Consider the following 23,062-nt stretch of genomic DNA (forward strand, 5'->3'; position numbering starts at 1 on the left):
CATGTGGAGCTAATAATACAACATCTATACATAATGGCAAAATATGTATTCAAGCAATATTTAGGACATGATATTTCTGTCAGACACTAATGATATTTTGACATACACCCTTACTGAGTTATTGGATCAAGCCGCAGGTGAGGCCCTATACCGAGGACGAGAGTCTACAGCCCTAAGCAAGAGTATGATGCTATTGTAACGTTCCACCCAATGAGGGCAGAATTCTCTAAATGAAAATAGAGAAACACAAAGACAAACATAAATTGTTGGAACATAAGGCCTATACCAGTCATCATTAGCCTAAAGCTACTTTATTGTCTTCAATGGAGCTCTCAACATTCCAATGTTCTAATCCTGCTTAATGCTTTTGTGTACTGTACAAAGAATTTTGAGTAACTTGCATTACCGTGTTAAATTTAATTTTGAATCAGATTTGTGCTTTCATTTATTTTTTACTGATAACATCACTATTTACCTTAGTAATCTGATTATAAAACATGGGATTCTGTAGTGCACGTACATGCGCCTGCTCTAATTTCTTTATAATTGACGATTTCTGATACAATCAGTTGCAGATTATAAATGAAAGACGTCAGAAGTCAACTATAATCTCTTAATACAGTTGAGTTCTGATGTCACAATGCCTGATGTCAGAGGCAACAATGGAGGTGGAAGGCAAGCCAGGTCCAAGAGCAACTGTTTAAAGCGAATGTATGACGGTATTCTGCATGCGTTTAAAAGGCATGACTTCGGTACGCCGTCATTAGAAAGAAGGCGTCATTTGCACAAATTTGTTTAGCACACAAGTCGATTTAACGACTTGCCGTAGGGGGGGCGCTGGATTTTGGAATAGTTTAATTTACTATTCCAACTCCAGTCTGAGCAACAGTAGGGAAGGTGTTGGACTTTAAATCCAACACAATTCCACCAATGCACCTCCCTAGATAGTCGTTGTACGACTTGCATGCTGAAGAAATGCAGGGTAAAAATACGTTCATTATATTGCCGGCGCCGTGAAGGCACAGCGTGATTCCGAGTTTGTCCTAAAGGATGTTTCCGGTTTAAAGAAACACAAATGAAAGGTTGCTCTTTCTTCTGCTCTGTTTCTTTTTTTAACTCTACAGTGCCAAGCAGAAAGTAGATATTTATGGTAACGTTCATTTTTTGCACTCCCTGGGAAATTACAGAAAAGTGAGGATCCTCCAGCATGTTTCTGCTTAGCCTTTTTTTAATGACTTCTATTCAACTGCTTCTAATATATTTTTTCAACAACTAGCTACCACATTTTTTAGATGTGTTTAATTTTTCACTAGTGATTCTGTTTTTACTTATGTTTGCAAACATCCTCTCTCATTCATATGAAAGAGCTATGCATCAAGGATTTAAGTGGTTTATGGGAAAGGTGATTGTGTGACCATGTTAGCATAAGGGATAAAATACCCCCTGCTGTACATCATAAGGATATTGCAAGTCACCGCAGAGTTCCATAACCTTATAAAGGAAATCGGCCTTTGATCTCGTTCCTTTATGTGGCCATAGAACTTCTTGTGGACTTGCAATATCCTTATAATGTACAGCAGATGATACTTTATAACATATATAGCAACAAGACTACTGCAAATCTTATAGTTTGGCACCCAGTACTGTACCTAGTTGTCAGTGATGGAAGGAGTAAAAGGAACATAATCGAGCATCCCTCCACTGACTTAACCCTTATGTCAGTGATGTCATCAGTGATGTCACTGACCATGTCATGAATGATGTAATATGTGACATCATCAGCAGTGGGTTGCGGGCGTGCGAGTTATAGTTAGCTGAACTAACTATAACGGAGGAATTTCAATGGTTTTGTATGAGTGAAATGTCCAGCTAACTATAACACCCCTAAAACCTATGTTTTTTTCAGTGAATTTCTAAGGTTTTTTAAATACTAATTCCTAACTATAACATGTCTGAAACCTATGGTTTTTTCAGTGAATTTCAAAGGTTTCTAAAATGCTAATTCCTAACTATAACATGTCTGAAACCTATGGTTTTTTCAGTGAATTTCAAAGGTTTTTTAAATGCTAATTCTTAAGTAGAACATGTCTGAAACTTATGGTTTTTTCAGTGAATTTCAAAGGTTTTTTAAATGATATTTTTAAAATGTATTTCTTGTTCTAATTTTTTTATATTCTTTAACTACATTTTTTTCAATCTACTTATTTTTATATATTTTTTTAAATTACATTACACATATTTAAAAAAAATTTTTTTTAAAATAAATATATATATTTTTGTTATTATTTTATATTCTTTTAAATATACTTATATTATTTTTTGTAATTATTATTTTTCTTTTTTTTGGAGTCGCGCACCCAAAGCGCACCCTTCTCGTTCACTGCGCTGAACGTGTCCGCCTTTTTTGGATTGATGAGTAGGATCCGCGTACGTTGAGCGACAAGTATGAGGAGTCGCGCACCCAACGCGTTAGAATCATGCATCCGACGCGTAGAAGTCGTGTACCAAATGTGCTGGAGTCCCGCACCCTACAGGTTAGTAGTCGTGCATCCAACGCGTGCACACAAGGGGGCCGTGCTGAGAGCCGCGCTGGATGCACGACTCCTAATTTTACCGTAAAAAAAAAAGCCCCTGTCACTAATTTTTATTATCCCCGGGGACCACATCCCCCGGGGCTTATAAAAAACGTTGGGGACCATGGGGGGAGCCCCAACACCCCCACGGTCCCAGCCGGCTCCCCACCTCCTTCGTAAGCCGGCATTGCTTTTCCACATGGGGAGCTGCTGACATGCAGCTCCCTGTGTGGAAAAGCAATATGGTTTGGATTTTGAAAGAGAGAGCAGGTTTCCCTGCTCTCTCTCTCAAAATCCAAACCAAGTTTGCTATGGGAGGGCGGGAGACTCCCGCCCTCTCATAGCAAACAACAGTGTCCTGGGAGTGGGCACCCCAGGACACTGCAGGAGCCAACCCGGGGGGGTGGCGGTCCTCAGGGCCCTCGAGGGTTACAGGAGGGGGGCCACACAGCCCCCCTCCCTCAATACATAAAGCCCCGGGGGTGGTGGTCCCCGGGGCTTGGGGGGGCCGTTGAGCCCCCCTACAAATTATACTGGGGGGGGCTTTTGAGCCCCTCCCAATTTATTTTGTAGCCCTAGGGTGGCGGTCCCCGGGGCTGGGGGGGCCCTCTGGGCCCCCTTTAAATTTAATAGCCCCGGGGGGCTAATTATAAAAAAAACTCTGTTTAAAAAAAAAAAATTAACGGCAGGATCCGTGCACCCTGCGCGCACTTTGCGTTTTAAAAAAAATATTAATAATTGGGGGGGCCCTGGGAGTCTTTCTGGGACCCCCTAAGCAGGTCTAGAGGGTCAGGGTATTTCTACCCTTCCCCCTTTATACGTTTTGCACACTTATTTCACAGAATTCTTCAACCTTGCTTCTACCGGGGCACAAAATAGCTGCCAACAGTTCCTGGTTTCAAATGTTGACAACCACTTGACAGCCAATTAGCATTCAGCGCGTGATCGGGAGGGTGCGCTCAGGGTGCGCGGATCCAGCGCGGCCATAGATATATATGTACTTTTAACTGTAATTTTCTCAGGAACTACTGAACAGATTGACACCATTTAAGTAAAAGCCATGAGTCTGAACTGAGGGCTACCTCTTTGCCAAATTTGGTGTAATTTCATTCAGCAGTTCGGGCTGTAGCTGCGGCTAAAGGTCCTATGGGAAATTGCATGGGGAAAACACGTTTTGGGACCCCCCTTTTTTCTCGGCCCCCGCTACACGAATCATCCTGAGACTTTCAGGATAGGAGCAAACCGGAGCTGGCCAAAAGTTTTGAAAAGTTTGCGAAGATTCGTCAATCGGCGCCAAAGTTATTGGGAATAGAATGTTGCGGATTTCCTATGGAAAATAGGTCCTATCTATAACTACCTAAATATATATATATATATATATATATATATATATATATATATATATATATATATATATATATATATATATATATATATATATATATATATATAGATAGATAGATAGATAGATAGATAGATATACATACATGTATATATTGTAATATAGGCATGTATAGACTTAATTTAATTAACTACACATCTATGTAGCTTAAAAATATATACATGTATATATATATTTTTATTTATATTACCTACTGGCGGTCGCCAGTAGGTAGTTATAGTTAGGACCTATTATCCATAGGAAATCCGCATATATATATTCACTGAAAAACCATAGGTTTCAGGCCTGATATAGTTAGGAATTAGCATTTAAAAAACCTTAGAAATTCACTGAAAAAACAATAGGTTTTAGGGGTGTTATAGTTAGCTGGACATTTAACTCGAACAAAACCATTGAAATTCCTCCGATATAGTTAGTTGTACTAACTACATCTCGCGCGCCTGCAATCCACTGCTGATGATGTCACATATTACATCATTCATGACATGGTCAGTGACATCACTGATGACATCTCAAATGACATCACTGATGACATCATCCATGTGACAATCAGATACACCTCATCATACACTAGTATAACCTTTCATCACTCACTGTAAAATACAGAGTGCCAGAATTAAAACCATTGACACACCAATACAAGTTTTTAAACACCCACTCAGTGATTCCTAGATCTATACACACATCTAATCACTTACCTATAGATTCACTCATACATACTGTCAATGATCAATAGAACACTATCAAATATACTTAAACACCTATATCGACATTACACACCAGCACACATCCTAATCACTTATGAAGTCATCCTACTCACTTATGCAAACAATGGATCATACTTACTTTTACTTAGCTATACACTAATAAAAACACCACTTCATCTATGTTATGTTATAATTTGATAATTCTATTCATATAGATAATAACTCATATTTAGTGTGTTATAAAATACACTTATACAAGTATACAGTTATCCATACAGTCACTCATACAATCACTGAGTCTTATGTATACTTATTTATATACAACAACTGACGCATACACTGGCTTTTATTTTTCTAGTTTGTTGGACATGTAACATTGAGATATATATTGGTTCATCACCACACCCATAAAGATATTCACTCACCCAAACAACTGTTATAACATGTAGTTTTAACTTCATATACCTACTGAATCATCTATTCACACATCTTTGGGCTGTCACACACCCCCCACCGAACCACACACACATTCACTCTCCCATAAGAATACTCAGTGAGACACTATAAATTAGTCAAATAAACAGTCAATCACACTGCTACTAAATCCTCCATCCAGATATTTATATTTATATATCCACTCATTCTTCAATGCAAATTGCTATATATATATATATACATATAATACATATTTAAATAACAAACCAAACCACATTCACTGAATGATGTCATCAGTGATGTCATTTGAGATGTCATCAGTGATATTACTGACCATGTCATGAATGATGTAATATGTGACATCATCAGCAGTGGATTGCAGGCGCGCGAGATGTAGTTAGTACAGCTAACTATATCGGAGGAATTTCAATGGTTTTGTTCGAGTGAAATGTCCAGCTAACTATAACACCCCTAAAACCTATTGTTTTTTCAGTGAATTTCTAAGGTTTTTTAAATGCTAATTCCTAACTATATCAGGCCTAAAACCTATGGTTTTTCAGTGAATTTCAAAGGTTTTTTAAATGCTAATTCCTAACTATATCAGGACTGAAACCTGTGTTTTTTTTCAGTAAATTTCAAAGGTTTTTTAAATGCTAATTCCTAACTATATCAGGCCTGAAACCTATGGTTTTTTCAGTGAATTTCAAAGGTTTTGTAAATGACAATTTTTAATGTATTAATTGTTATACTGATTTTTTTAATACTGATTTTCTACATTTTTTTAAACTATTTATTTTTAGATATTATTGGTTTTAATTACATTATAATTACATTATACATTACAATACAAAATATACTTTCTAAGAATGAATTACTTTAGTTTAAATACTTTGCAAATAGGCAATAGACTTTTAAGTACAGTACTACAGTTGTTGCAATGGGCAACACAATTTCAAACACAATGCAACATTGAGCTCAATGTGAATTTCTAGTCAAATGCAATTAGTTACTTTATGGATTACTTTTCTAACCACAGGACTTGATCCTAGATTCAGTCCTTGGACATCTCCTGTAAACAGTTGAGTAAAAGCGTTTTGATTACAGTAGTGATTTTTACGGAATATTATTGAATTTTAAAAGTTGACACTTTTTTTTCACATAGAACACCAATGTTAATCTATGGCAGAAAATTCACTTAGCAGGTAAGTAGTGTTATCGTTACTTTTTCATACTCAGTGGTGGATCCTGGATCCAGCACTGGCGAATCTCCTGTAAACAGTTGAAAGAATGTGTTTAAGTCATACAGACCATTTTTTTAGGAATATTTTTAGTTTGGGAAAATAGACACTTAGAAACTTTTCTGGTGAAAACCATACAATGGATTCCTACGGAAGGAAATACAAGTTACTGGTAAGTACGCTTAGAATTACTTTCCAGGGTCAGTCCTGTTCTAAAAGATGCAGCACTGGGTTCTCTCCTGATAACAGGTGAATAAATCGGAATTCGTAGTTCAGGTGATTTTAGAGGAATATTTGTACGTTTCAAAAATGGACACTTAGAAACTTTTCTGCTGAAAACCACACAATGGATTCCTATGGAAGGAAATAGAAGTTACTGGTAAGTACGCTTAGAATTACTTTCCAGGGTCAGTGCTGGTCTAAAAGATGCAGCACTGGGTTCTCTCCTGATAACAGGTGAGTAAATCGGATTTCGTAGTTCGGCTGATTTTAGAGGAATATTTGTACGTTTCAAAATTGGACACTTAGAAACTTTTCTGGTGAAAACCACACAATGGATTCCTATGGAAGGAAATACAATTTACTGGTAAGTACGCTTAGAATTACTTTTCAGGGTCAGTGCTGGGCTAAAAGATGCAGCACTGGGTTCTCTCCTGATAACAGGTGAGTAAATCGTAATTCGTAGTTTGGCTGATTTTAGAGGAATATTTGTACAATGGTGAAGGAAGGGGGCGGGGCCTGAGGTGACGTGTGCAAACACGCCCTATGTCGCGTTTTAAGTTGGGGAATTAATTCCTCTTCAATCCCGCGGTCCCCTGGGGGCCAACTAGCCCACCAGGTACCTCCAGTATGCACCAGGGAGCTGCGTTGCAGAGAGGTGTTCAGAGGCCACGCCCCATTTTACAACACACTACAACGCAGCTCTGTGGCGCTTACTGGAGGTACCTGGTGGGCTAGTTGGCCCCTAGGGGACCTCTGGATTGAAGAGGAATAAATTCCCCAACTTAAAACGCGCCACAGGGCGTGTTTGCACACTTATCACCTCAGGCCCCCCCCCTACCTTCACCACTGTGCAAACGCGCCCTGCGGCGTGTTTTAAGTTGGGGGATTAAGTCCCCTTGAATCCTGAGGTCCCCTGGCGGCCAACTAGGCCACCAGGTACCTCTAATAAGTGCCACAGAGCTGCGTTGCAGAGAGGTGTAAAAAGGGGCGTGGCCTCATTACACCTCTCTGCAACGCAGCCCCCTGGCGCATACTGGAGTTTCCTGGTGGGCTAGTTGGCCCCCAGGGACCCCCAGTATTCAAGGGGAATTAGTTCCCCTCTGCAAACGCGCCAGGGGGCGCGTTTGCAGAGTGGTGTAAGGAGGGGGCATGGCCTCCGGCCCGATCCCGCTTTTTTTTTTGTTTTTTAGAAGGGGGGCTGTGTAGCCCCCCTTATTTTTCTAATTTATTGGCCCTGGGGACCCTATCCCCCAGGGCCTGCCCCTAATTTTCTTTTTTTTTTTTTTGTTAAATCGGGAAGGGGGCCACGCGGCCCCCCTCCCGAGGCCATAATTTGCCCCGGGGACCCCATCCCCCAGGGCATGGCCAACTTTTTTCATCTTTTTATGGAGGGGGGCTGTGTAGCCCCCCTCCTCTGGCCACTTAAGGCCCCGGGGACCCCATCCCCCGGGGCCGGCCATTGATTTAAAAAAAAATTATTTTTCATTAATGGGGAGGGGGGCCACGTGGCCCCCCTCCTGGGCCACTTATGGCCCCGGGGACCCCTTTCCCCGGGGCCTGGCCACCTCGTTGGGGACCGTGGGGGGGTCCCAGTCCCCCCACGGTCCCAGCTGGCTCCCCGCCTCCTGCAGGAGCCGGCATTGCTTTTCCACATGGGGAGCAGCTAACATGCTGCTCCCCATGTGGAAAAGCAATCTGCTTTGCTTCATTGAAGCGAGAGCAGGTTTCCCTGCTCTCACTTCAATGAAGCAAAGCAGTTTGCAATGGCAGGGTGGGAGCCGCGAGGCTCCCGCCCTGCCATTGCAAACAGCAGTGTCCCGGGGGTGGGCACCCCGGGACACTGCAGGAGCCGGCCCTGGGGGGTGGCGGTCCCCAGGGCCTGTACAAGGCTCCAGGAGGGGGGCCACGCGGCCCCCCTCCCACATTTTAAAGGAGCCCCGGGGGGGCAGTCCCCGGGGCTGGGGGGGCCTGAGAGCCCCCCACCCATTTTAAAGTTGCCCCGGGGGTGGCGGTCCCCGGGGCTGGGGGGGCCTGAGAGCCCCCCACCTATTTTAAAGTTGCTCCGGGGGTGGTGGTCCCCGGGGCTGGGGGGCCTGAGAGCCCCCCCACCTATTTTAAAGTTGCGCCAGGGGGTGGCGGTCCCCAGGGCTGGGGGGCCTGAGAGCCCCCGACCCATTTTAAAGAAGCCCCGGGGGTGGTGGTCCCCGGGGCTGCGGGGGGGCAGTGAGCCCCCCGCCTATTTTATGGTAGTACCCCGGGGGTGGTGGTCCCCGGGGCAGTGTGGGGGGGGGATTGGGACCCCCACACCTATTTTTTCAATAGCCCCGGGATTTGTGCCCCGGGGGCAAATTAGCATATGTTGCAAATATGCTAAAAAAAAATTCTATCGGCAGGATGCGCGCATCCAGCGCGCATCCTCCCGTTTAAAAAAAAAAGAATAATAATTTTTGGGGCCTTGGGGGTCAGGGTGTTTCTAACCTGCCCCCTTTTCGCGTTTTGCGCCTTTTTTGGGGGGTTTCTTGTGCCTCGGTAGAACCGAGGCACAAGATGGCTGCCAACACTTCCTGATTCAGAGTGTTGGCAGCCAATTAAAATTCAGCTCGTGATCGGGAGGGTGCGCGCTGGGTGCACATAGGGTGCGCGGATCCTCCGAGGCCATAGATATATATGTACTTTTAACTCTAATTTTCTCAGGAACTACTGAATGGATTTACACCATTTAAGCAAAAGGCACGAGTCTGAACTGAGGACTACCTCTTTGCCAAATTTGGTGTAATTCCGTTCAGCAGTTCGGGCTGTAGCTGCGGCTAAAGGTCCTATGGGAAAATGCGTTTTGGGACCCCCCTTTTTTCTCAGCCCCCGCTTGACGAATCGCCGTGAAACTTTCAGGATGGGAGCAGACCAGAGCTGGCCAAAAGTTTGGAAAATTGTGCGAAGATTCGTCAATCGGCGCCAAAGTTATTCCAAATAGAATGTTGCAGATTTCCCATGGAAAATAGGTCCTAACTATATCTACCTACCGGCGACCGCCAGTAGGTAATATATATATATATATATATATATATATATATATTCACTGAAAAAAACCATAGGTTTCACACACGTTATAGTTAGGAATTATCATTTACAAAACCTTGGAAATTCACTTAAAAAACCATAGGTTTCACACATGTTATAGTTAGCTGTACATTTCACTCGTAAAAAACCAATGAAAATCCACGTTATAGTTAGATCAGGTAACTATAACTTGCGCGACCACAATAAACTGCTGATGACGTCACATATTACATCACTCATGACATGGTCAGTGACATCACTCATGACATCAATGATGACATCTGAAATTACACATTGTGGATTGCGGTCGCGCAAGTTATAGTTACCTGATCTTACTATAACGTGGAATTTCATTGGTTTTTTACGAGTGAAATGTACAGCTAACTATAACATGTGTGAAACCTATGGTTTTTTAAGTGAATTTGCAAGGTTTTGTAAATGATAATTCCTAACTATAACGTGTGTGAAACCTATGGTTTTTTCAGTGAATTTGTACGGTTTTTTAAATGCTAAGTTATGTATTTATTTATTTATTTTTTTTCTGGTTTTTCACTGTGCGCACACCTTGCGCGCAAGGTGCGCTTCGCGCACCGTGCGCGCGCTGTGGGCGCACGTTGCGCAGTCCATGCCGTGCGCACCTCGCCTTTTTTTACACAGTAACATTTGTTTTTTTCTCCCTTGTGGGTCCTTGAATTTATTTAATAAATGTGATTGTTACTTCTTTATTTATTTATTTATTTATTTTTTGCCGTGCGCGTACGGTAAGCTTACCGTACGCGCACTCCGCAATGTTTTTTTAAAATTATTAAATGTATTTTCCGTACTTTTGGGTCCTTCTTGGACCCCCTGACAAACACTAGGGGGTCTGCAACTCTCTTCGTTGCCCCCTTTTCACGTTCCCCACCTTTGTTTCTCAGTGCGAGAGACAGAAAATGGCGGCCGACACTTCCTGATTTCGACCGATTCGAATGTTTACAGTCATGTAACCACCAATCAGAATTGAGCTCGCGCACGGCACCGTACGCGTACGGTAAGCTTACCGTAAGCGCACGGAGCCCGCTTACAGATATATATATTGATTTAAATGCTATTTTCTCAGGACCTACTGAACAGATTTACACCAGACCTACAAAAGGCACATCCTTGACCTGAGGACTACCTCTCTGCCAAATTTCAAGTAATTCTGTTCAGCCGTTCGGGCTGTAGCTCGGACTAAAGGTCCTATGGGAAAATGCATGGGGAAAACGCGTTTTGGGACCCCCCTTTTTTCTCAGCCCCCGCTTGACGAATCCCCCCGAGACTTTCAGGGTAGGAGCGGAGCGTAGCGCCCCATTAGTTTTGAAAATTTTGCGAGGATTCGTCGACCGGCGCCAAAGTTATTCCAAATAGAATGTTGCGGATTTCCTATGGAAACACGGTCCTAACTATAACTATCTACTGGCGACCGCCAGTAGATAATATACATATATATACATATATATATACACAAGCATATAATATATATATAAGGTCAAGGAACATAAATGTGGAGTTAAGCATCATAAATGTATACATACGTATACAAACTTACTTTAGATTTTGGTCCTTGATATTTATTCCACAATATTGTGACAGCACAATCTTTCTGTAGTCGAGATTTCCGCATACACCCAGGTACTGCACCCTGGAAATACCACCATCCTGTCACATCGGTATTACCTCTGAATTACCCCATACATGTGAATAAGGCCCCTAGGGTGTTTGAAATGTTTGAGGATTACATTTGCACCAATTATTCGCAAGATGCAGACAACAAATTTAAACTGATTGAACGTATTAGTGAATCCTTGGGAATAAAGAAACATTTGTCAACCCAGATTGGTCAAATTTCTCTCTAATTTATTTGTTTTCATTGGGGCTTCTTTCAAGGGTCAACTGTACTGGGTGCACGTGTATCCCAACCTGCTTCTCCTGGATTCCCACTCAGGTTCTGAAGTCGATGCTGAAATCGATGCAGTAGTACATTTCGTTACCGTAGGTGGTCGCGGATAAGCCAGATTAAAGCAGATTTCAATATCCTTGGTTGTCAATGAATCTGCATCCAGCACTTCTATGTATGCCTGGACCAATGTTCCAATGATGATGTAGAAGTAATTGTTAATGTTGTGAATAGCTTTACCGTACAAATCTCCAGTAAAGCTACTTCACTTGGCTTCTTGCAATGTTCTTCCCCATTTCTTACACTGCATTTGCAACAAGCAAAAAACGCAAATTAAGATATGTTGCAATGATCTGGAGCCAAATCTGAATGAATGGTGGCTAGAGCTAAGATAATGCCGCAATCTAAATACAGTCTCTTCCTCCCTGTATGTGTCCAGCGAGGTCTTGTTCTTTCTTATTAGTAATTTTCCTCAATTCTCGTCATCAACCTTTTCTTGCCTATTTGTGCCTCTGTATCTGTCCAAGGCTCTGCTCTTTCTCTCTAATATTTTTGTATACTCCTTGACTCTCGGGCTTATTTATGAAAACTGTTGCATTGCTGCGTGAGAACAGCATGCAACAGTTTTCACTGCGCCCTCCTTGCGACACGATGGATGGGCCATATTTACAGTACGGTGCTCCATGTCACAAGGAGTGACAGATGCGTCAGGAAGTTTGACATATCTGTCGGCGCAAAAATCATGCATTGCTGAAGTTGTCTCGCAAGCATGACGCAACTCCAGCAATGCATGAGGCAGGCCCACACATTTAGCATTGCATCACCCTTATGCCTGCTATGAGGCAAGCGTAAGGTATTGATCTGATAGATTTCACTACGCCACTCCTACAAGGCTTTGTTGCGTGGGACCGCCCACCCTGCATACATTATACCTGACGTAGGTATAATGTGGTGCAGGGCTTTACAAGGTGACGCATATGCCTAGGTGCATCACCTTGTAAACACGGTGCAATGTGGCACCCTGTTTACATCGCTGCTGCGTCACAAAAAGTGTGGCAACTGCGGTGCAAAAGTGTTGCAAGGGGCTCATAAATAAGACTCCTTTTTCTATGTTTTCTTCCTTTCACCCTCTTTTTTCCTCCTCTCCTTATCCACACCCATCTCAGTTTCTGTCTCCATCTCCCTCCCCTCCTCATTAAACTACTCTCTTCTGCTCCTCCTCCTCTTCGCTTCCTCTTTCCTGTCTCTCTCTTCCACCCCCCTCCTTTGCCTCACTCTACTTTTTCTATCCCTATTCTTAACCTCATGTAGCAGCATCCTCTTTATCCATCTGTTATGTCATATTTTCACCACATTGCAGATTTCTATACGTTTGCCCAAAGCCAGGGCTTTCGCGGCCCACATTAGACTGCTTGGAATAGAAAACGATTTTGCACTATATTTGCAGCCTACAAAATGATAAATATGCTTAATTGAGTTGCCCCCTATTTTAAAATGTGAAAAATGACACTACTTTAGCAGCATAACTATTGACCCCTTTTTCTGATTCGCGAGTAGCGAATATATTATAAAGCAAAATAATTTTGCACATTTTTCACAAAACAGCACACAATGTGGTGCCTAGTGCCTTACGTCCTCTGAGTGTTTTCCTTCCCTCATCCTTCACCCCACGACATCCATTACGCTCATGAACACTACTTTCAAGGCATCAGCACGCGCCAAGCTGAGACAAATGGAAAGGGAGTGCAGAGCACATGGAGGGGGGTAAAGATGGATGGATGGGGCGAGTGCTGAGGAGGACTTGCTCGCTAGCAATGCGCATATATGAGAATGATATTTCTGAGATTGATCGCCCTGGAATGGCGCAGGCTTGTAGTAGCAGCGGGTCAGGCGCCGTTGCCGTAGCTACTGCTAACTAGATGTATGACATCTTGGAGTATGCAAGCGGAGAAAAGCAACCACGTCCCTAGGCTGAACAACAGAATCCCAAACCGGGGCAATTTGAAAAGAGCTTCTTGCACATTGTCTCCACGGGGAAGACATTTTAAAAATAGGATCCGTCTCCATTAGCGGGCAGACACCACCATTGCTCTCGCCGGCAGATGGAGGAGCGGTGCGGGCAAAGCAGAAACATTAGGCGGATTTGTGGCAGATTGAGACCTCCTTTCGAAGCCTATTTAAAGCTTTCTGCCATTTCAGTTGAGTTTAGGTCAAATCTGCTCTTCTGCATCTGGCATTATTGGGATCAAATCAGCATCTGCCTCCTTATTCGTGCCACCCAAGAGCCCTCGTCTCTTCCCTTCCGTCTGCTTGCGCGCCGGGAAGGCAGAGTTGAATAAAGGAACACATGCAATGTTTGGTTCTTTAGAGTAGTTCAGGGGAAAGCGACAGGAAATGGCAATGGAAGGGTTGGGCTTCTTGAAACGGACGGTGGAAGAGGTGGGTGGAGACAATATGGGAAGATGTGCATTGATGGAAAAGTTGACTTGGAGGAATGGTAGCTTCCAAAGAGATACAATTTATTGTTTTGAGTAGAAGGAGTTGAATAGTCATTGGAAGATCTTTGTTGAAGGAATTGAGTTTGGTTTAACCCAATGGGAGTGATCAATGGACTGGAAAATGTCAGCATGGGAAGCGGATTGGCTAAAAATATCATGCACTTACAAATGGTGTGATGGTGATTTCTAATATATTATGTACTCTACAAAGTGAAAGGTCTCGGTGTGCAATGAGCTGGTCTGTAAGATCACTCTTTGGATTGACTGTGGTGGAACAGAGAAGGCATTGGAGAGGCCAGACCAGAACAGATGGATCCAATCAAGACAATACTGAATGAGATGGAGTTCTTGTTGTCGTTGGATGCCTTCGGTTGCAAGAGGTATTAATTATTTCACTGGATGTTTACAGAATGTGGGTTGCTTTATTTAACAGAATTATTGGCTGAGGTGAACCAGTTAAGTTGATTGTTTGGCAACACTGCTGGCCGAATGGGTGGAAAAGGCTAAATGGAATGATCGGAGAGTTGGATGAGCTGGCTGTTGACTGCACCGACAGTCTGCTCGAATAGAAGAATGAATTCATGTATTGGCTTGAATATTGCAATGCATTGTTGCTTTTGGTCGTTTATCATAAATGTTACTTGGCTTCAATGGCTGAGTCGGATAGAGCTGAAAAGTTTAAACCTTGTTTGTTTCTTTATTCATTTTATATGTCATAACATGGCAATAACACACGTTTCAATGCACTGTTATTGAAATATAAGACAATCTAGTAGCGTACATAAAACTTATAAAAGACATACAAAAAAGGAGGTACAAAATAATACAGAAACAAATATGACGAAATGGAAAGTCCTATCTGGTTCCAAAGATAGTCCTTCAAACTTAATTTTAAATACTGGAAGTAATGGACACTATTGGAGAGAGAGTGGTAATGTACTTCACACTGTAGCCCCTGCTATGTAAAGCATTTTTCCTCCAATTTTTGGGGTGTTTCCATTTTGGAATAATTAGTTTGGGGCAAAGGCTCTTTGAAATGAAAGGACTCTTATACATTTTTTAGGGGCAACATTCTGGATCGCCTTCCACACAGTAAACAAAACTCTATACTGGAAAGAGATTCACTGGGTTGTCAGATGATTTGACCAATTTAATCTGCACACTAACCCAGCGGTAAGATTCTGGATATACTTTCATTTATTTAGATTATATTGGGTTATATTTAAATAAATGGCTGAACAAGAAAGTGGTCTTGAAAAAGGCTAGCACATGAATGACAAGACGAGAAGAGTAGTTTGCAGCACTAGTGCAGTACTTGATAATTACACAGATGACAATGTGCAGCTTTAACTACAGCTGAGACTTGAATGTCGAATGCAAGGCTTGTATTGAATCTGATACCCAGTCTTTTGACTGACGGAACTGGCTGAAGGTTGTCTCTGAATTCAATCGGCCCAAACTTTGTGGTCAAAAAGTTGGGAAATGATAGAAGAATCTCTGTTTTACTAGCATTGAGACAGAGATGGCGGAGAGTCATCCACTGCTGTACGTACTTTATACAGGTTACCACTGTGGAAGAATCAGTGGAGCCAGCAAGAAGATCCACTTAGAACTGAGGGGAAGATTTACTTAGAATTCACGCAACGCAGTGCGGTCAAGGGATACCTTCCTGCACAAAAGCAATCCTCAGAGGCATATTCCTCTTTCTATGTCTGCTATCGAATGAAGCATAGATAGAAAAAGGAAGTAACAAAGAGAAACAAAGATATTTCTCCTAGTTACTCCAAAAGTGACACTACCTCGACGCAAAATCATAGTAAATTTGCCATGAGTATCATCTACAAAAATCTGGTACCTAAGACAATGAGTTGTAATCAAATGTGCAAGGGAGATCATGCAGATGATAATAATAATAATAATAGCAAACGGCAGAGACCAGGGCTTTTGAATGAGCACATTGGGTTGTATTTCGTAATGTGGTTTTCATTTTATTATAGGAATGCTCAATGGCTGTTGTTAAATCGCATTGAACCATATGAAGATGTATTGCTTTATTATTTTAATCCTAAAGGTCTGTTTATTGACATTTGTATAATGCAATACATAAACAATGGCAAACATAGTAATTGATACCAAAACCTCCATCCAGTGGCAGTGTCTTTTACAGTGAATGAATGAATAAGAAATTTATATAGCGCATAGTTACCCTCGGGCATCCCAGCGCTTGTCCAGGGTGACAACCATACAAAACAGATAATTCAGCAGCGTCAGGCCGGGAAAAGGTAAGTTTTGAGAAATTTCCGGAACCGTAAGATGCACGTCTCTGAGCGCAAACTCAGGGGAAGTCTGTTCCACAGAATGGCTATGTTGACCGAATATCTTCGCCCACCGGCCCGCGCCCTTTTAACCCTAGGGACATGAAGAAGATGTTTTTGGTCAGATCGCAGGGCCCTATTAGCTTTATAGGGCACAGCTAAATTCCGCAGGATAGGAGGGCCCTTCCCCTGAAGAATTTTATGCGCGGGGCAAAGAGCCTTGAATTTGACCCTTTCCCGCACCGGGAGCCAATGCAGGGCCTTCAGTGCCGGTCCAGCTGACTGCATCCTTGGTATATCCATAAGTAGCCTCGCAGCAGCATTTTGGACTTGCAGCAGTTTATTAAACGTAGCTTCAGGGGCACCTAAGAAAAGGGTATTACTGTAATCTAATCTAGATACAATAAGCCCCTGAATAAGTAACTTCCTAGATGTCCAAGGCAGCAGGGGAAGAACTTTACGAGCTGAGCGAAGAAGACCAAAACATACTCCTGCCGTTTTTTTCGCCTGGGTCCTGAAAGAAAGATCTTGTTCCAGCCAGATCCCCAGGCTTTTGATCTCCTCTTTAGGGCTCGGCAGAGCTCCCAGACAACTGGGCCAGCTAGTCAGAGTAAGAGAAGGAGTTTTGTGTCCTAACAGTATTAGTTCGGTCTTAGAACCGTTCAGCTTTGGCGCAGATTCACATATCCAGGTGTGAACTTTGGACATGCAGGAGTGCAGCGAGTCGGGGTTATCCACAAGTTGGGATAAGGTGACCACCAGCTGCGTATCGTCAGCATAGCTGACGATTTTGATACCAAATGGGGCCACCACGTCCTCCAGGGGGGCCATATATACATTAAACAGTGTAGGGCTCAAAGAAGAGCCCTGTGGCACACCACACTGGAGGGGGATAGACACCGAACGTTCACTACCTTCCCAAACCTGATACGTCCGATCACAAAGAAATGACCTAAGCCACTTCAAAGCCCCACCTGCGACCCCTATATCTGCCAGCCGTTGGATCAACACTTGATGGTTTACCGTGTCGAACGCCGCACTAAGGTCCAGGAGGATCACTGCCACTGACCCACCTGAATCCAAAATGCTTCTAGCTTCCTCAACGACTGCAAGAAGAGCGGTATCAGTGCCCTGACCTGGTCGGAATCCGGTTTGAGAGCCTCGCAGCAAGCCATTGGACTCCAGGAAGTGTGACAGCTGCCGATTCACCAGCTTTTCCGCGATCTTACCGAAACCGGGAAGCAGGGAGATAGGCCTGAAATTTGCCAGATCAGAAGGATCTAAATTTGGCTTTTTCAGAAGAGCCTTTACCACTGCTCTCTTCCAGCTCGGTGGCACCAAGCCCTGAACAAAAGATGCATTAATGAGGTCCGTAACCGGAGCCGCAATAGTGGTTGCTACCTGTTTCAAGAATCTCATGGGGACAGGGTCCCTACGGGAACCACTTTTCAAAGAGCCCAGTTCCTTACGGACTTCATCAACTGAGACTGGCCCAAAGGTATCCAAATGAACAAAAACTCCTCGAGACTGATTACCCGTCTCTATTCTTTGGACAACCTGTGGTAAGGCGCTGAGAATATTAACTATTTTCATATTAAAATAGTTTGCCAGCTTCTTGCATTTCTCACCTGGACTGTCGTGGGTTACCAGGGGCTCGTGGACTTTGAGAAGTTCATTTACCACTCTAAAAGTTTCTCTGGAGGAATTGGCTGAACCTTTTATTCTCTCCTCAAAGAATTGGGCCTTAGCATGACGAAGAGCAGATTTATACACCCTGATTGCCGTGCGATACTCCACTCGCTTAGCCTCCACACCTTCCTTTCTCCATGCCCTCTCCAACCTCTTGCATCCCTTCCTGAGAGATCTCAAATCAGGGGTGTACCAAGGGGCAGAAACCGACCTTTTCTCCCTTTTTAACACTCTCTTTTTAGGGATGATAACATCAAGAGAGCTGGTCAGCCACTGGTTGATATTCGCGTCTGCGCATACCGGGTCCGCGACTGGAGAAGGACACATACCTTCAAGAATAGTAATCCAGCTGTCCACCGCAAGCCTGGACCAGGCTCTCTCCAGAATATGAACCTTAGGGAGAGGGATCGCCATTCGCTCCACTTGCCAAGTAAAAGGCACCAAGAAGTGATCTGACCACAGGAGAGGGGAAGGGGGCAGGGATCTGAGATGGGGCATGTTAGAAAAAATGGAGTCCAACAAATGACCCTTAATGTGCGTGGCTCCCATGTTAATTAAACTCAACTCATAAGCTTTAAGATCACCCTGCAAGTTTGCCGCTATTAAATCTGCCGGATCATTAAAATGGAGATTAAAGTCTCCTAACGCCAAAAAATTGGCCGTGGAGGCAGCCAAAAGCATGACTGCTTCCATCAGCGAACTAACAAAATTGCCCACACCACCTGGGGGGCGGTAGACCAATAGACCTGGCACCGACAGCGAAGGTGAGATCCGTAGGGAGAACTGACAGCTTTCACAATCTAACACCTCTCCAGGTTGAACCCTACACACGAAAGTATCTCTGTATATAATGGCAATGCCGCCCCCTCTTCCCACAGGTCTATCCAGATGGCATATTAGAAAGCCTGGGGGGAGGGCTCGAACTATATCCACCCCCGCACAAGATGTGATCCAGGTTTCCGTCAAAAACAGAATATCTAGATCAAAATCTTGTATAAGAAAATTGATTTCTAAGGAATGTCTAGGGAGGGATCTACAATTCAACAGAGCCATAGACAGGGCATTCCTGCCCTTCGCTGACTGAGTCGACTGACAAATCCTACAACCCGAGAACAATTTGAAACCTTTGTGAATATACTTACATATTGTATCTTTCGGGGGGCGTAAAGACAGGATATCCTCACGGGAATAAGTAATCCTTATTTCAGGCACCTTTGCCAAGGGCCCTGGCCCTAAGCCCGTCTGGGCCTGGACGGGCACAGGCGGGCTAGACTCTGGCGTGACTCCGGCGGTGATCCGGCGTAACCGCTGCGCGTATCCGCAGCGCGTCCGCATGACATCCTTAAGAGAGGACAAGCGTCCTTGTGACGCTCCACCATCCAATCAGAAGTCGCCTCCAGCCGTCCTACACTCCCCTAAAAAGGCCGCCAAAGTCGCGAATAGCAGGGAAAGGACCCGCAAAAGCGCGGTGAGCTCACGATTATTGTGCAGGTGAGTGGACACAGTATAAGAACAAGGGCAAAAAAATAACGACCGGTTTCTGGCATTTCAGCCGTCTTCAGCCAGGCTTGCTACAGTATATCTTGAGCAATCTCATCACATGTAGAATAAGTATGCACTCATATCATTCCCTCCTTACACTAAATCTGTGCATCAGCCTCCCACCTCCAACATGAATTGCTATATTTAATTGTTTAGCGGGTAATGTTGAATGGCATGCTTTGGTTGGTTGAACTAAATATTAGGATCATTTATTAAGGCTTTGTTGGGACCCAAAATATCTTTGGGCCTAATTACAATGGCGGTCGGTCAGAGGACTGACCGCCATTACAGCGGGAATGAGACCGCAAGACAAGGGAGTCGGAGGTCTCACCTGCCATATTTCGATAAGACTGCCATGTAGGCAGTCAGAAACTGCCATTTTCTACTACAGTTTGTGCTGCGGCCCAAAAAAGGGCAGCAGCACAAGCCGCAGTCGAAAAAGGCATTTTGACATGTCCATGCACTGTGTGCCAGGCACGTGCATGAATGTGTGAGGGCGGCACCACATGTGCCCCCCGGCCACTTGGGGGGGCGGGAGCCAACCTTGTGGCCCCCAAAGTCCCTTTCCCAATGCCTTTCCATGGTAGTGGGACCGCCATGAAAAGGCAATCTGAAAGGGACATCCTAATCCCTACGGCGGTGCCTGTGCAGGTAGGGATAGGAGTCCGACCACCACCCCTACAAGCTCCTTAAGCCTGTTGGAGGTGGAGGTCTTTCCCCCCTCCCGTCATCATCACCCCGACTGCAGGTATTGGAATCCAGCAGTCGGACCGATGGCCTGGATGTCGGGCGGGCCAACACTGACAGCCTGTCGGTGGCGGCTCACCTAACATCAAAATGAGGGCCTTTGTCTGTTAAATTTAATTAAGTGATTGATGTGTCATTTGAGAAGAATCATATTTATCATGCAGATCATTGGGTGGTTCTACTAAATAGTGTGGTTATTAGTTTGCTTCCACTGGAATATTGAATGCTGTTGGGTTATGTTCAATGGTGTCATTATTCATTGACCTACCATTAATGAAGTGATCAGTTGCTGGGGTGCTTGAACATTGCAATCTCTGGGTATGAATAATATGATGATGGGATGAGTCTTCTGAATGTCAGGATATCTGAGTGGGCTTCATGAATGATATGAGTTAGGGACGATTGTTCTAAATCATGTGGTCAATGGGAGGTTTTGCTGAATGAAGTGTTGGGTGAAGAGTGACTGTTTTTTTTAATGAACTGTAGGCAACACGTTATCTCTGCCTTGTTGTCGTGGTCCCCATTCAGGATTCGCTCCGTGTGTTTCTTGAATCTCGTGAGTATTAAATGCTCCCCTCCATGCAGTAGACTACACTTCTTTGTACCTCTTGTCCATACGCATTGATGCCTTCCAAATCTTGCCAGGCATTTTCAGTATGGGATGTGACTCCTATAGCTCATTCCAAAAAACACTTGGTTGGCCATATTTACCTTAGGCGCTTTGACCTGAAGATGGTCTCTGTTATTAGCTAAACCAGAGACCGAAATGTCAATGCGTGTTCCACTTCTTGTGGTTTTTCGGAGCATCAAGAGTTTAATCACTATAACCATCCAACCAAAGGAATGAATGACTGACAAAGTCAACATCTTACAGGAGAGTGGAATAGCACATACATGATTTATACTAATGGACACATATCTGCAGCAGCGTAGCGTGTGTTGCCAGCGCCCGGGGCAAGGCAAGCATCCTTCCACTTTTCTTTTTAAATTTTGCGCCCCTAAAAATGCCCCAAAGACTTTTGCACCCAGGGCAATCACCCCTGAACCTCCCCCGCCCCACACTACGCCACCGCATACGTACTATATGCTAGAATATGTACTCCTTCCTGAAGAAAAATACTGAATTTTTTGATCATTACTAAATCTTGTTTCTTTTTCAAATTAAATGATCTTCATATGTATGTCATCTCTCAACTGGTTTCCTTTCCTGATGCATTATTCATTAATTGCTTAGATGAATGTGTGGCTGATAGCGTTCACATTTTTGTTGCATCACAATTAATCACAAATATTTTAGTTAAATGATCCCCTTGATTGCACTTACTGTGTTACTGTTTATACCCAGGCTTGCAAGGGATTATTCGTTTGCCCTGTTTTATCAGCATAAAATATCAAGTGCCTACTGTCTCTTAGCTCCTAACCAACTGAAAACAACTGCTCAAGTGTCAGCCACCGCTCGACTAGATTTACCTCACTCTACATCAAAGCCACAATTCATCCATTGCTAAACTCACATCCTCCACAGGAAATGTAACCTTATTCATGAAGGAAGGACTTATTTTGGTACTCTTATAGCTGCTAGACCACATTCAAATTCAGAAAGATGTCCACCTAAATAATCCACCTTGTTTAGCCAGACATATGTTTGATGAGCAGGAAACACCTGGGGGCTTAGTTATCAGCCCCTAGCGCCGATGGTGCGTCGCGTTTTGTGACGCTCCCGTGGTGCAGGATCCTGCTCCATATTTGCCAGGCAACACAAAGCCACTATTTTTGGCTTAATGCTGCCTTGTAAATATTGTTCCCTTTAACACAGTTTTTTGCGTTAAAAGGGGGGGGGGCATTGGGGTTGATGGCGGTGCTCACAGCAACATCCATGGCTTTGTGACACTGCCCCAGATTCATGAGAAATCGTAACTCTGAGGCAGCACCAAAAAATTACACCTCCCCAGGGGAGGCGTAAGGGAGGCACAACGAGGAGAAATATCTTTATTTCTCCACTTCTTTTCTTTTTTCATGTGTGCTGCATGCTGCAGCACACATAGAAAGAGGAAGAAGCCTCTTGTGATTTGTTTTTGTGCAGGCAGGTTTCCTTTTCTGCACAAAAGCAATCATCCAAGCAATGCAAGCACCCTTGCACCATGGTGCAAAGGTGCCTGCGTTGGCGCACAGCAGCCCATTGTGCGCCAGCGCAGGGAAAAAGGACAGGAATGCGCTGTATCCGATAGATACGGCGCATTCCTGCCTTCTTCTTTTGCCGTAGGGCAGTGCAGCAGGAAGGCCTGCAGCGCTGCCCTACGGCAAACCTCATAAATGAGGACCCTGGCATTTAGCACAGCTCTAATCCACTTCTTACAAATTTAATGAGCTAAAAACCTTCAGATACAAGTTGAACAGGTTTGCTACTGCCGTCTTCTCTGTCCAGCAGTGATCTACAATTGGCACATTTTTCGGACATGCTATAGAACTTTATGTGCTTTTTTCCGGACGACTGACAGGATACTGAGGACAAAAATATCACATGGACAGAATATCGTGTCAAACATTTGAGGATCAAAATACTGAGAGGGTAAGTATATATAGATTTACTATTCTAAACTCCACATCTACGTATCCTGAAGATATCTCATCAAGGTCATATATGTGGAGGTAAGTATAGAAAAACCTAGCATACCCATAGAAACGTACCTTCACGATATTCTTGTCCACGATATTCTTG

General features: G+C 43.7%; 1 protein-coding gene across 3 annotated transcripts in view; it reads right to left on the bottom strand.

The window, feature by feature from the left end:
* SLC12A5 (solute carrier family 12 member 5) overlaps nucleotides 1–23,062 on the bottom strand; it is a 1,098,594-nt gene that overhangs the window by 167,372 nt on the left and 908,160 nt on the right. The window lies entirely within an intron of this gene.

The sequence above is a fragment of the Triturus cristatus genome, chromosome 7 (genome assembly GCF_964204655.1).
Source record: "Triturus cristatus chromosome 7, aTriCri1.1, whole genome shotgun sequence".
Lineage (NCBI taxonomy): Eukaryota > Metazoa > Chordata > Amphibia > Caudata > Salamandridae > Triturus > Triturus cristatus.